Here is a 14,344-nt window from a genome sequence, read left to right on the forward strand (position 1 = left end):
AGAAAACTAAAAAAAAAGACTTGGTTGCTTAATTATCTGAGCCACCCAGGTGCGTCTCACTCCCACTTTTTAAACAAAGCATAAGAAGGGGTAAGACTTTTATGTATTCAAAATCTTAAAGACAACAGCCAAATGCAATACATGCATACATCTTTAGATCCTGATCCCTAATTCAAATCAATAAACTGTTAAAAGGCATTTTGAGAGAATTAGGGAAACTTCTAAATTTCCACAGACAGGACATTAGATGACATTAAAGCTATTGGTAATTTTGTTTGGGATAAAATAGCATTGTGGTTACATATATTTTAAAAATCCTTCACTCTGGACACCTAGGTGGCTCTGCGGGTGAGCCTTTGGCTCAGGTCGTGATCCCAGGGTCCTGGGTCTGAGACCTGCATAGAGTTCTCCGCAGGGAGCCTGCTTCTCCCTCTGCCTGTGTCTCTGCCTCTCTCTGTGTGTCTCTCATGAGTAAATAAATAAAATTTTTTAAAAAATTAAAAAAAAATCATTACCTCTTGGAGGTGTACAATAAAGTCTTAAAATAAGATGGCAATCTGTGCCTTAAAATGCACCAGTAAAAATGAATAACAAAAATTTTTAAAATGAGCGTCTAGATAAAACAAAGATTTGCATAATTGCTATGGACTGAGTTGTGTCTCCCTCCTTGTCCCCCAAATTCATATGCTGAAGCTTAACTCCAATATGATGGTATTCAGAGGTGGGTTGGTTGGGAAGTAGTTAGGTTTAGCTGAGGCCATGAAGATGGGCCCTCATGATGGGATTAGACCTTTAAAGAAGAGACACCAGAGAGCTTTCCTCAATCCTGCCACCATGGGAGGGCACAGTGAGAAGGGGACTGTCTGCAAGCCAGGAAGGGGGCTCTGATCAGGTCTAGCCTCTGGTCTGTGGTCTTTCATTATGGCGGCCTGGACTAGAGAGTAGTGTTGTAATTTTTTATGCCAAGTGATGGTACATGGGGTTCATGACACTATCCTTTTTCACTTTTGTGAGGTTTGAAATATTTTGTGTAATAAGTTTTAGAAACTTGCCTTCTGGGGCCCCTGGGTGGCTCAGTGACTGAGCATCTGCCTTGGGCTCAGGTCATGATCATCCAGGTCAGGACCTGGGATGGAGTCTTGCATCAGGCTCCCTGCAGGGAGCCTGCTCCTGCCTCTGCCTGTGTCTCTGCCTCTCTGTGTCTCTCATGAATAAATAAATAAGATCTTAAAAAAAAAAAAACCTTGCAATTTGAAATTTCTGCCTTTAGTGTTACTCCAAGAACACTAAGCCTAAGAAGAGCAGATCTGGATTGGACCTCTCTGACTGAGTCACTGGGAGCCTCCTCTGCTCATCCCCTCGGCTCTTCCCCTGAGAACTACCCCCTGCCTGCCCCTCCTTGAGACTTTGAGGAGCCATGTCAGGGCCTGGATGTGGAAGGGATGAGGACATTTTTAGGAAAAACCATCTGGACACCCCCCTTCCTGGATTCTTCTTCTTTAGGGCCATGGGCAGGGTGACAGATGGGCCTGGGTAGGGAGGGAGTCAAGGGGGGTGGTGGAGGTGGGGTGGGGGGATGGAAGTGGAGGGAGATTTGGAAGGGAAGTGGGGAAGGAGTAACAGGGAGGGGTCGGCTTGTGCGGGACCCCAGAGGGACTCCAGTAAATGATGGAGGTGGCATCTTGCCTGCTGGAATTCCTGCTCCAAACTTGGAGGTGATAAGAGCCATAGTCACTGCTAGTGAGCTGTAAGAGGGATAACCATAGCCGGTGGCCCTCCAATTACTGCTCGCTGTCGGCATCATCTCAAGCTGGACAGCAAAAGGGCAGGTCATCCAAAGCATTTAAAATATTGTCTGATTTCTCTGACCTTCCTGTCTTGTCTTGTACCCAGAGTCCTTTTATTGGTATTTATTCCTTTAGGAGAGGTGATTCATTGGCCTAACCTGTGTTTCTGCTGAAGGAATCCACAACCTCTCCATCAATAACTTCTGCCTTTTAACTACCTGATCTCAGCCCATTCCAAGGGGTAGAATGTTCCGCAGGAGAGAGCCCAGGGGTCCTCCAGTTCATGGGTGGGAGTTAGATGGTGTCTGGTCTGTCACACCCCACCTCAAGTTCAGGGAAGACATGGCCAGGCAATCTGATCCCTCGATATGGCCTCAGCAACATGCCCGTCCTGAGCAGCACGCACCCCTCGGCCACTTGTCACGCTAATCAGTGTTGGCATGCAGTCTGGACCATCTGCTGTCCTAAAACGAGTCCAATCCACTCATCCTAGAATGAAGCAACTGGAGCCCGGGAGTGCCACTTACCAAAGGTTGCCAAAAGGTAAACTATTGAAGTGTTGGGACTCGAGGCATCTGGTCCTCAGGCTGGGAGAGCACTGAGCTGGGACAGCTCAGAGAAGGCTCAGTGGCATCCACTGCTGCCAGCCCCCATGGGTGACTCTCAGAGGCCCGCAGGTGCCAGGGCTGGAAGTGCTTCCCCTCCTTCTCAACTCTGGCCTGCTTCTGTCACCAGACCTGCTCCTTGGGACAGCAGAAAAGTGATGTTGAGAGCTGTCTCTCCCGGGTGCCAGGCACAGTGGGCACAGCCCCAGCTGGAGTGGCGGCAGGAGACAGGAAGCTGTCCTACAGACGGCACCTGACTCAGGCCCAGCTCCATAGAGCCACAGCTCCTCGTTCATGCAACACCGACCCTGCCAGATCACAAGGCACTGGCCTGAATGTAGGGCAACGAACCATTTCTCCTCAGCCTTTGGCAACTTAGGCCTCGGGTCTTATTCATTCTTCAGGGAATATGTGGCTGAGTCTGAGGCTCTGACAAGCCTGTGTTCAGGGGACTTGTCTGATGCTCAGGAAAGACCTAGGAGCTTTGAGGGCCCTGACTGATGAAATCGACTGCTGGTGAGCTGAGTTCTAGCCACCAGGCCTCCAGATCGGGTACCGACGCCGATGCCCTGTGGCCCCCTTAGGAGAAGGAAACGGAGGGACCAGATTCGGCTGAGGGAGCGGCCACCTCAGGCGGCTCTAGATCACATAGGGGAAGATTAGACAAGAGTGTTTACTTTCCTCCGGGCCCTATCGGCATGCTGGAGGTTCCACCCAGGAGGACAAGCCGACTGAGAGTCTTTGGTGGTGGCAGTAACGTTCCCTGCATCCCCGGAGATAACCAGCTTAGCCACCGAGCCTGGTGCCTAGAGTCAACTTGGCAGCACCGCCCTGGTCTTCCTGCCTCGGTCCGCGGCAGCTCCCGAGGTTCTGGAGATGAAGGTGATGGCTCGTTGCTGGTAACTCACAAGTGAAGGATGTGACAAGGAGGTTATGCTGGGTGACCTGTGGCCTAGACATCTCCTGGTGGGTGCTGGTATGTCCAGGTGTGGAAAGGAGACCAGAGGTGGAAACATGGCCAGTTATGGAATTTGGTTACCTAGGGCCTCTGCAATTGCTCTTCTGTTGTTTGGAATGTTTTTCTCCCAGCCCTTTGCACAGCTGGCTCCTTCTCTGCATTTCGGCCCTTGTCTCCACAGTCCCCTCCTCAGTGAGGCCTTCTGTGGCTGCTCCAGCCTACCAGGGAAAGAACCTGAAGACTCAAGTACTCCCTTGAGGAGCTATGGCTAGCAGTGAGTAGTAGAGTCACGATTTGAACCCAGGTCTGCTTGACTGCAAATTCCATGCTCTTGACCACTCTGCTGCCAAATAGTGCTGGGCTTGGGGGGTCAGGAAACAATGCAGGGGGGGCAACAGGAGGGGAGGGATGGGAAATGGACGGCATAATTTTAGATATGTTAGAGACTCTTCTTTTAGTGAACACTACTTTTTTTTTTTTTTAAGAGGGAGAGAGAGCTCAGGTGAGAGCAGGGGGAGAGGGGCACAGAAGGGGAGGGAGAGAGAGAGATAATCTTAAGTAGAATCCACACGCAGTGGCATTGCCTGACACAGGGCTTGATCCCACTACCCTGAGATCTTGATCTGAGCCAAAATCAAGAATCAGACGCATAACCAATTATGCCAACCAAGCGCCCTCAGGGAATGCTTCTTGAAGGTACCCTAAGCCAAGTCCATAAAATGCTCGCTGTGCGGAGAGGAGCCTGGTAGGTGGGGACAGAGTGCAGACTGTACCTTGGACACAGTTGACAGGCCCAGGGGAAGGTAGCCTGAAGTCCAGTCCATAATCTGTCACCGAGCCGTGCCCTGGGGAGCTCATCCACTGGAAGGGCCAGCTTTTTCTGAGTGGGCTGACAGTGGCCCTTCTGGTCCAGAAGTGTGACCAGATTATAAAGGAGGCATTCTCCAGGCATCCTAGGAAGAAGATGCCTAATGCTGTGCAGGGGTCCCAGGCGGGCTGTCCCAAAATGTGCCACTTCGGCCTATTGATTATTTTAGTATTTTATTTTAAAAGATTTATTTATTTAGAGTGTGAGCAGGGGGAGGGGCAGAGGGAGAGAGAGAATCTCACGTAGGCCCCACACTCAGTGAGGAGCTGGACATGAGGCTAGATTTCATGACCCTGAGATCATGACTTGAGCTGAAAGCAAGAGTCAGATGCTTAACCTACTGAGCCACCCAGGCACCCTAGCATATTATTTTAAATAGAAATTACTTAAGAGACAGTCTGTACAAGAAGGACACTCAGATTCTCCTCTGTCCCCATAAAAGCAGAAAAATAAATTTCCCTTGTGAAAGGTACCCTCCCTGCTCTAGGAGACCCTTATCTCCAGAGATGGGAAATTTAGATCCGAGAAGGATATATAGATGATCCTTGTTACTTTTTACTAATTCGCCCCAGTCCAAGTTCTGTTTAGAATTTCTAATCGAGCCTCCCAAGGTTGTTTTCTTTGTCCTGTCTATTCCTCACAGATTTATTGTCTCTTTGTCTAAAAAGTATAAAAACTGCCTGGCATGGTCATTTCTTTGTATCTCAATTTCATAATTTGGCCTCTGAGGGCATGTAATAAAATTTTTGGTTTTTTTCTCCTGTTAATCTGTCTCATGTCAATTGAATCTTAGTCCAGCTAGAAGACCTTAAGGGTAGAGAAGAATTTTTCCTTTTCTTCAGTTGCTTTGAGTGGAAAGTTAGGAAGGCTTCCTTGCACAGGTGGCAACTGTGCTCAGTCTCAGTGGATCAGAGGATTTTGCTGAGTGGGCATGGGGAGCAGAGAATGTCACTCAAAGAGGGCAGTCCTGCCATCCCAGTAAGCTCCAGGGTTGGTCGGTTGCCTGGCAAGGTGGAATTGCAACAGTCATAGGCCCAACTGACATATTATATCAGTCAGAAAGGGCAGCAATAAACAACATTCAACTTAAAAATAATGTTTCTTGGGTGCCTGGGTGGCTCAGTTGGTTAAGCATCTCATCTTCTCTCTTGCTATCTCTGTCTCTCTCTCAAGTAAGTAAGTAAGTAAGTAAATAAATAAATAAATAAATAAAATCTTAAAAAAATAATTAAAAAAAAAAAACCTGTTTCTTTCTTGGTCTTTTGTCTGTCCATGACAGGTCATGTATATGGAGCTGTGATTGGAGATGTTGCCACTCAGGGATGCAGACAGATGGAGACATCACCATCAGTAGTGCCACTGGTTGCCATGGTGGGGGCAGGACATGTGCCAGCTTGTACACAGGCCATCATAAAGTTCACCAGGAGTGTCATGTGCCTCTACTGCTCAAATTTCATAGGTCTGAACAAGTCACATGGCCACACTGAATTTCAAGGAGTGTAGTCCAGTATGCATTTAGAAGGAAGTCTAGAAAAATCCGGAGGACAGCACCAATGATACAAGGGATAATGTGGGAAGGGAAAGCAAAGACCATGTCATGGGTGGGCCCTGAACACCATGTTCAAGAGCGTGGAATGTATCCCTTGAGATGGGGAGCGCTGTGTAGGTGAGTGAGGTGACAGACTGTGGAGCATGAAGGAGGCCAGACCCCAGAGAAGCCTGCAAGAGAAGAAAGAGTTTAAGAGGAAGGGAGTGCATAAGACAGAGCAGGGGGGCTGTGGAGGTGGGTGGGGGAGCGAGCAGACAGGTCTCTGGAGGGGGGGTGAGGGAGGGTGCCAGGGAGGAAGGAGAGGGCACAGAGGTCCCAGAGGGCCATTTACCCTGGGAAGTCAAGGTTTCCTCGAGGTGGAAAGACCACCCTCAAATCTAAAAGGTTTTTGCCGGGGGATCCCTGAGTGGCTCAGCAGTTTGGCACCTGCCTTTGGCCCAGGGCGTGATCCTGGAGTCCTGGGATTGAGTCCTGCATTGGGCTCCCGACATGGAGCCTGTCTCTCTCTCTCTCTCTCTCTCATAAATAAATAAATCTTTAAAAAAAATAAAAGGTTTTTGCCAACACGAGGGACTAGCCTTACTCTACGGCAAATTTTCACAGTGGAACAGGACCACATTTAAACTGTGGGAAGGCAGATTTAACCTGAATTTTGTAACAACTTCTGTTATCAACTTCTCCTTGTTCTTGAACTATTTGCCAAGCGCTCTGCACAGAAAGGAGTGTGTGTGTAATATTTTGAAATGTTAATCTCCTTCCTGTTCTTACCACAGCAGGAGAGTAAGCATGACAGCTTTGCTGAGCACTAGAGCTACCCTGCAGAAAACTTGCCCCCTAGCCAGCTCAGTTCGGAGGTGAAGTTCAGTGGGTGCACCCACTGGTGGGCGGGTGGGCTCAGGGGCAGGTGCGGGGATGGAAAGCGGGAAGAAGCCCTCCTGGGTGACACAGGAGTGGTGGCTTCCATGCACGGCCAAAGCTGGCTCTCCCCCACTCAGCTCTGCAAGAAGGGGCAGTAATTGTAGGTAGGTGGGTGCTGAGCATGTGGCCTTCAGAAGAGCTGGTGGGACCCCTGAGGACCGGCCCTTGTCCCTGCCGGGGCCCTGGGAGGGGCACCTGTGTGACCTGCCCAGAGACAGAGGGCATTGGCATGTCACTGTACATAGCTGGGGGAGCTCTGGCTTAAGAGTGACCCTCATGTTGTCTGGACCCCAACCTAATTTTTTCCTGGCACCACAGTAGTCTGCAAATCTCACTGGGCTCTGTGGAGGAGGAGGAAGAGTGGCCTGGAAGGAAGGGAAGACTGCACGTGAGTTAGAGAAGTGGGAGTATGTGACCTTGCTTACAAAAGGAGAGGGAGGGGGAGCCCTGGGTGGTTCAGCAGTTGAGTGCCTGCCTTCGGCCCGGGGCGTGATCCTGGAGACCCGGGATCGAGTCCCACATCAGGCTTCCTGCATGGAGTCTGCTTCTCCCTCTGCCTGTGTCTCTGCCTCTCTCTCTCTCTCTCTCTCTCTCTCTCTCTCTCTCTCATGTCTCTCATGAATAAATAAATTAAAAAAAAAAAAAAAGGAGAGGGAGCAGAGCGGAGCATTTAAGAACACAGCGCTGGAGCCGGATGGACTGGGTTCACATCCTAGCTTGGTCTTTAGTAGCTGTGTGAACTTGGACAACTCACTTCCTCTCTCTGGGCCTCATGTTTACCATCTTTATTATTTATTATTTATTTATTTTTTAAAGTAGGCTCTACGCCCATCATGGGGCTCAAACTCAGGACCCTGAGATCAAGAGTCCCTTGCTCTACCCAGCCAGGTATCTCTCACTATCTTTAAAGAAGGAATAATAGCAGAACCTCATGCATTTGTATGCATAGGGTGCTTCAAATCTTGGTAGGTGCTATGTAAATATTACACAAAGTTGATCATGCAGTTTGGACCTAGGTTTATACCTGTTATACTGCTGTACGTGGGAAGCCTGTCTGGGATTTAGGGGTTAAGAAGGAGCTGTGTCTTAGTGCAATGTCATGATTGAGGGGCCATTTGGTTCCATCTCTAGCTTTATAGGTCAAGGCCCAGAGAACAGAAAGGACTAGGCCACGGTCACTTTGGACCAATGCCACTGAATTACAAAGCAACTGGAGCTCAGAGGCATTGTGAGGCCCACGTCTGAGGCCCAAGTCAGCCTCTCACTAGCTGCTCGCTGTTGGGCTCTGTGGGGCTATCCAGCCTGGGATGAATGGGAAGCTGCCTGACTGCCCTCTGGTGGGGTCTGCCTGGGGCCTGCTGCCTGGAAGAGAGGCTGTCCTTTCATTCTGACACCAGCTGGCCCTAGGGCCTGGGGAGCTGTGGTTGACTGGGACCTTACCATGGCCCATCCCAAAGCCTGTGAAGATGCGAGTGTGGGGAGCTGCGGTGGGTCTCAAGGCTTCACGTTTCTGGGGGCCCAAGCTGGAGACTGAGCCTGGCTTATTTTGCTGAGCACTTCATAACTGCGTCGGCAATCACAGCACACCCTCCTTCTTGCTCTTAAAAAACTGGCATGTATGTGTGTGTAAATGAGTAAGCATGTGTATGAATGTGGGGTGTGTGGAGATTTAAATGCTGAGGTGACATGTGCTCCTGCTCAGCTTATGGCTCTTCCCTGGTTCACCAGAATGTCTTACTCTAGAGGCTAGAAGAGGTTCTCCCCCTTGAGCCGACGCTGGCCAGGGCAGAGGTGGTACAGGATGCCTGGACGTTATCTGAGGTTGCATTTTCCCTGGCTTTGGCATGCTTTTGTTTCTAGCAGTACCTGTGACTTGTCTTTGGAGGATCTACTACTACAGCCTTAGGGTCGCAAGGTAGCAATCAGGCGGCCGAGGAGCTTGTGGCAGTGTGAGAGCCCAGCTCCCTGGCCTTGGTTTGGGCAATTTTCAAGGCAGGACTTACTTTCCAGGGTTCCCTCTGGGAGCAGGCTAGAGCTTCCCTCTGCAGGAATTGCGCAGAATCACACCCAGACTTGGCTTGGTCCCTTCCCTATTCTGGTTCCCCTGTCCCTTACTGGTTTCTCTGAGAGCAACTTTGAAATAAACCTCCCCTACATGAAACCTCATTTTTTGGGCTACTTCTGGGGAAGCTGACCTAAGAAGATGTAAGATCGTTCTCTTTTTCAGGCAACCCGAGGGCAGGGATTTCACTTGACTCATTCATAAGTCCATGGAAGGAGATATGGTTTCTAAGATATTTTATTTATTTATATGAGAGAGAGAGAGTGTGTGTGCACATGCTCAAGCTGGTAGGGGTGGGGAGAGCAGAGGGGAGGGAGGGGGGAGAGAGAATCTGAAGCAGACTCCATGCTCAGCATGGAGCCTGATGCAGGGCTCCATCTCACAACCAAGAGACTGTGAACTGAGCTGAAACCAAGAGTCAGATGCTTAACTTACTGAGCTACCCAGGCACCCTGGGAGATATGATTTCCAGTCTCCACACTCTAATTGTCAAAACAAGGCTAACACATGGATTGGGTATTAGGTTGTAGGCTCACCTTCTGTAACCAAAGCCTAAATAACCGAGGGCTAAATAAAATACAATTTCATCTCTCTCATGTAATAATACTCCAGGTGGTTCCCCAGTGATGGGGGGGGGACCCAAATTCTTTCTCACTGCTTTGCCATCTTCAACATGTGATATTTATCTCTTGGTCTAATGTGGTTGCTCTAGCTCCTGTCATTACATCTGTATTCCACCTAGCAGGAAGTAGAGAAGGGGAGCAGGATATACCCCATTTCTTAAAGAACATAGCCAGTAATTGTAAATATTATTTCTACTCATATCTCATTGGCACTAATGAAGTCACTGGAGTACTTTTAGGTAAAATAGAGGCTAGGAAATATACTCTTTAGCTGAGTGGCCCTAGGCTAGGGGTTTGATTCCTAAGGGAAGAACGAAACAATTAACATCTCCTGTTATGCTCTCCTCATTCAGTGCAGATAAACTGTTACTCCTTGAAGACATAACAACCCCCAGATCTCAGTGGGTCAACACAACTAAGGTTCATTGCTCATTCCCACCTGACACAGGTTAGCAGGGGACTGCTTGTCAGTCACGTGAGGAGAGAAGCTGATGGATGTGCCCTCTTGATGCAAGAGAAATGGATGCACAGCAAATTGGACCCCGATTTGTTTTTGTTTTTTTTTTTTCTTTATTTATTTATGATAGCCACAGAGAGAGAGAGAGAGTCAGAGACACAGGCAGAGGGAGAAGCAGGCTCCATGCACCAGGAGCCCGATGTGGGATCCGATCCGGGGCCCCAGGATCGCGCCCTGGGCCAAAGGCAGGCGCCAAACCACTGCGCCACCCAGGGATCCCTGGACCCCTATTTGTGAAGGCTTCTACCTGGAAGTGACATCCAGTAACCTCTGTGCAGGTTGCAGGGACCAAAGTAAATTCCATCGCCACAGTAACCTGGGGCAGGGGCTCGAGAGGGGTGGGGAAGCCTGATCCAGCTAGGTTTAGGACAAGTAGTAATGGTCCTCACCTTCATTCATGTGCCTATACTTTACTTTTCTTTGCTTCTCTCTACCCTGCTCCTCAGCCTCTTTTGACCAGTAGACTCAGATTTGGATGAGATTATATGAGAGGACATACACTAGGCTGTTAATAAGGAGGGAAACCGAAGGCAAAAAATGAAAAGAAAAAAAAAATCCAAAACCGAAGGCAAAAAATGAAAAGAAAAAAAAAATCCAAAAAAAAATCCAAAAAATCCAAAGCTATATTTTAAGAAAGCATGTATGTTTATAATCACAATTTTGCATTGACACAAGAGTGTATGTGTATGTGTGTGTGTGTGTGTGTGTGTGTGTGTGTGTGTGTGGTTTTTTGGTGTGAATTTAATAGAATAATAGAGGAAAGAAATTTGTAAAATATAAATTAATTTACCAAACCCAACCAAATAATAATAAAGCAGTACTATATTAACCATAGCATGTTTAAATTTGGGCACACATAACAAAAAAAACCTAAAGTAACCATAACAAGATAGACCTAGATTTTTTTCCCCCCTCTCACTTAAACCAATCTGGGGGTAGGCCATCCACAGCTTCAATGGTTTCCACTTTTTAGGTCACCTCATGGTCCAATACAGCTGCAAGAATTCCAGCCATCACATCTGAAATTGAAGCAGCAGTTGAGAAGAAGGTGGGGAAGACAAAAGGACTCACATCTCAGGTGACTCAGCTCCTTTAAAGCAGCCTTCCAAATGACTCTTCTCAATCCATCTGTTTATATCACAAAGTCACTCAGTTATTTATCTGTGTATTTATTTAGCAGGATCTCGACAGGAGGCTCGAACTAGGACCCTGAGATCAAGACCTGAGCTGAGATCAAGAGTCAGATGCTTAACCCACTGTGCCACTTGGGCACCTCTAGTCATCCAATCATAACTAACAGCAAAGGAGGTTGGTAAATGCAGCTTTTTAAAGCTATTGGGCATATTGCCATAAAAGAAAATAAACTCTATTTTTTTAAGGAAAGCCAGAGAGTGTATGACTCTGTTGGCAGCTACCAACTTCTGCCTCAGTGGCACAGTTCCCTTCTGAGTAGTGCAGGCATGACTGCTGAGCATGGAGGGGAAGCCAGGAGGAATGGGCCCAAGTGAGAAACCCAGCCAGAATAATCTGACTTTCAAGTCCAGAAAAAAAATAAGACCAAGTGTTCACTGAAGATCTGAAGGCCGAATTGGGCATTGTATGTACCACATGGCGAAAGTTCCTTTAAAAACTGCTTATCCAAAAAAATAAAAAATAAAAACAAATAAAAAAAAACCTGCTTATCCAGCCAGTTCCTAAATACCACCCCTCCCCCGCCCCATACCTCAGCTTCTCCAATATCTTCTTTGGTACACCTCAAATTCTGACCTCCCTGTCCAGCCCTCCTCATTTCTGTTCACATCACTTTTCAACTAGTCAACCATGGACCTAACAAGATCCTGTTCTGAGGAGCTACACAAACATACACTTTGTAGTAGGAGGTAGAGAGGAAACATAATGAATATTTCGACTTTACTATTTTTTTTGTTCTTGATCATCTGAAGGACTGATGTATCTTGGGGAAGGGAGATCTCCAGTGTCCTCTCAAATTCCAACCAGCAAGGCATCTTCCCTGGGGCTGGAGACGGTGTCCTTCTCCTTTGTATCTGCAGTCCTCAGCAGTGAATGAAATGTGGAATGAAGAAATGAGAGAAGAGTAAGGAGCAGTCTTCTCTTGCTCTCTCTCCCCCTCTCTTTTGCATGTGTCAGGGTCACTTTGAAACATGAACGACGTTGGGTATAACTGAGGCACTGTATAGGGATAGAAGTGTCAGGGATTGGACACCACCAGGACCAAAGGGGGTGGGCTAGAGCCAGGTGGGGATGAAAAGAGCCTGGAGTGGAAAATAGGAAGAAACATGGTAGGGAAAGCACCCTCTTCCGTTGCCACCTGCCTCAGATGACTGGAGCTTTCTGCCATTTCTCCCTCCCTCCGCCCTTTGCCCTAATTCTCCATCTTTGGTTATTCAGAAGGCCCAGCAGCTCCCCTCACCCACCCACCAAAACGGATGACTTGGCAATGACCTGTTTGATATGGAAAGTAGGCAGTAGTTTGTCTTATCCCCTCAACACCTTGGCTGGAATCATTGTGTCTGTCACATTTACAAGTTATTACTGTCATTGTTTTAGGAGTTTCTAGCACTGGCAGAAAATGATGTATAAGATAGGTTCTGCCTGTCCTTATGGAAATACCATCCAGGGGGAGAGAATGGTCAGTTACACAAAAATGTAGTAAATGCTAAGAGATGGAAAAGTGGGGGGTGTTTGAAGAACATGCATGAGGGAACTTTCCCAGTCTTGAGAGTACAAGAAGGGCTTTCCAGAAGTGGAGTCTAACGCCCAAAGGGCATGAGTGACAGAAAACCCAAAACAAGAGTGGCTTACACAAGATGGTTTATTTCCCTCCCCTGTGAGAGTCTGGAGGTGAGCATCCAGCAGTGTCATGAAGCTCCACTGCGTCAGGGCTCAGGCTCTTTCTGTTCTGTTGTGCCTGCAGGTATGGCCACCATTCCAGGGTCAATTCACAGGTCAAGATGACCTCCAAGTGTCATGTACCTATTTCACCTGCCAACACAGTACCAGTGAGTGAAAGGATTGCTGAATGAAACTCAAGCTAATCCATCAGTAGTACTAATTTTTTTTTTTTTTTTTTTTTTTTTTTTAGAGAGCAAGAACATGGGTGTGCACACGTGCGGATGGGGGACAGGCAGAGGGAGAGGGAGAGAGAAAGAATCCTAAGCAGGCTCCATGCCCAGCATGGAGTCAGATGCAGGGCTTGGTCTCAAAACCCTGAGATCATGACCTGAGCTGAAATCAAGAGTCAGATGTTCAACTGTCAGAGCCGCCCAGGAGCCCTGTTTTCTTTTCTTTCTTTTCTTTTCTTTTCTTTTCTTTTCTTTTCTTTTCTTTTCTTTTCTTTTCTTTTTACTACCAAAGTAACATATGCACAAGATTAAAAATTATATAGCACAGAAGGTTTATGACACAAAGTTAAGGTCATCCCGCCCTGGTCCGCCCCACCACTCAGAAACAGTTGCAATGCAGTTTCCTGAAAGCTGCTATCAACATGAGCTGCTCTAACATTATGTTCAAAGTGAGATGTCTGCAAAAAGCAACCATGGTATCCCTCAAGTAAGTCAGTAGCTGAGACTGCCTTCCTCACGATCCGTTCTGGGCTCCAGGGGTGAACACTGAGTGAAGCGTGATCCTCTTGTCCAAGGGTCCTTAACCCACAGGCTACCTACCTGGCAGCCGGGAAGTGGCACGAAAGCGGGAGCTCTGCCCCCAGGGGCAGTGGAGGTGCCATAGCCAATCCGATCCATTCTCTCTAGAATCGGACATAGAGATTCTGAGACTATCTGCTGAAAAGAATTTTGCTATCACAAAAGAAAGGCCGAGTCAGATAAGGAGGATGAGGCTCTGAACGCTGCTGTGCCTGTGCCTGGTGCGCTCACGCCGCTCTCGGGTATGTGACCCCGCGATCCCCGCTCTTCAGGAGCTGTTGGGAGTCGGGTTTCTATCGCGAGCAGGGATGGTCTTAACTGGGCGCGTGAGAAGGTCGTGAGTTCTCCGAAGGCCCCTCCCGGGGCCCCACCTTCACAAAGCTGCGACCATGGACCCTGCTGAGGGGCAGAACGGGGCTGGGCTCCCCGGGCTCAGTGCGGGCTGCCCAGAGACGGGAGCGCCGGCCAGCTCCGGGGTCCTTCCTCTAGATTCGGGGCAAGGGGGGTGCGGCAGGCGGTCTGCCAAGCGCCACTCGCACAGCACGGGCTCAAGTGCGACCCAGGGCCTCGGCAGACCACGCGGAGCGGCTCTGAGGAACCCGCCCGCCAGCTCCAGCCTCTGCCCGGGGGCGCACAGGTCCGCGGCCACTCGCGTCCCGGGGCCCAACGGCGCGGGCGTGGGCGCGGGCGTGGGCGCGGGCGCACTCGCACCGTCTAGGGCGCTCCCCGGGTGCTGGGATCTCGCTCGTCTCCTCCCGGGCTCCCTGCCCCCGAGTCGAGCCGGGGACACAGGAC

At 48.9% G+C, this 14,344-nt stretch overlaps 1 protein-coding gene across 1 annotated transcript in view; it reads left to right on the forward strand.

The window, feature by feature from the left end:
* The first annotated feature begins 13,449 nt into the window (after nt 1-13,449).
* Nucleotides 13,450-14,344, forward strand: part of VPS37C (VPS37C subunit of ESCRT-I) — a 29,729-nt gene continuing 28,834 nt past the window's right edge. Inside the window, exon 1 of the mRNA XM_055313699.1 lies at nt 13,450-13,791. The gene's annotated coding sequence lies outside the window, so the exon portion shown is untranslated. The remainder of the gene's footprint in view (nt 13,792-14,344) is intronic.

The sequence above is a fragment of the Nyctereutes procyonoides genome, unplaced genomic scaffold, assembly GCF_905146905.1.
Source record: "Nyctereutes procyonoides isolate TBG_1078 unplaced genomic scaffold, NYPRO_anot_genome, whole genome shotgun sequence".
Lineage (NCBI taxonomy): Eukaryota > Metazoa > Chordata > Mammalia > Carnivora > Canidae > Nyctereutes > Nyctereutes procyonoides.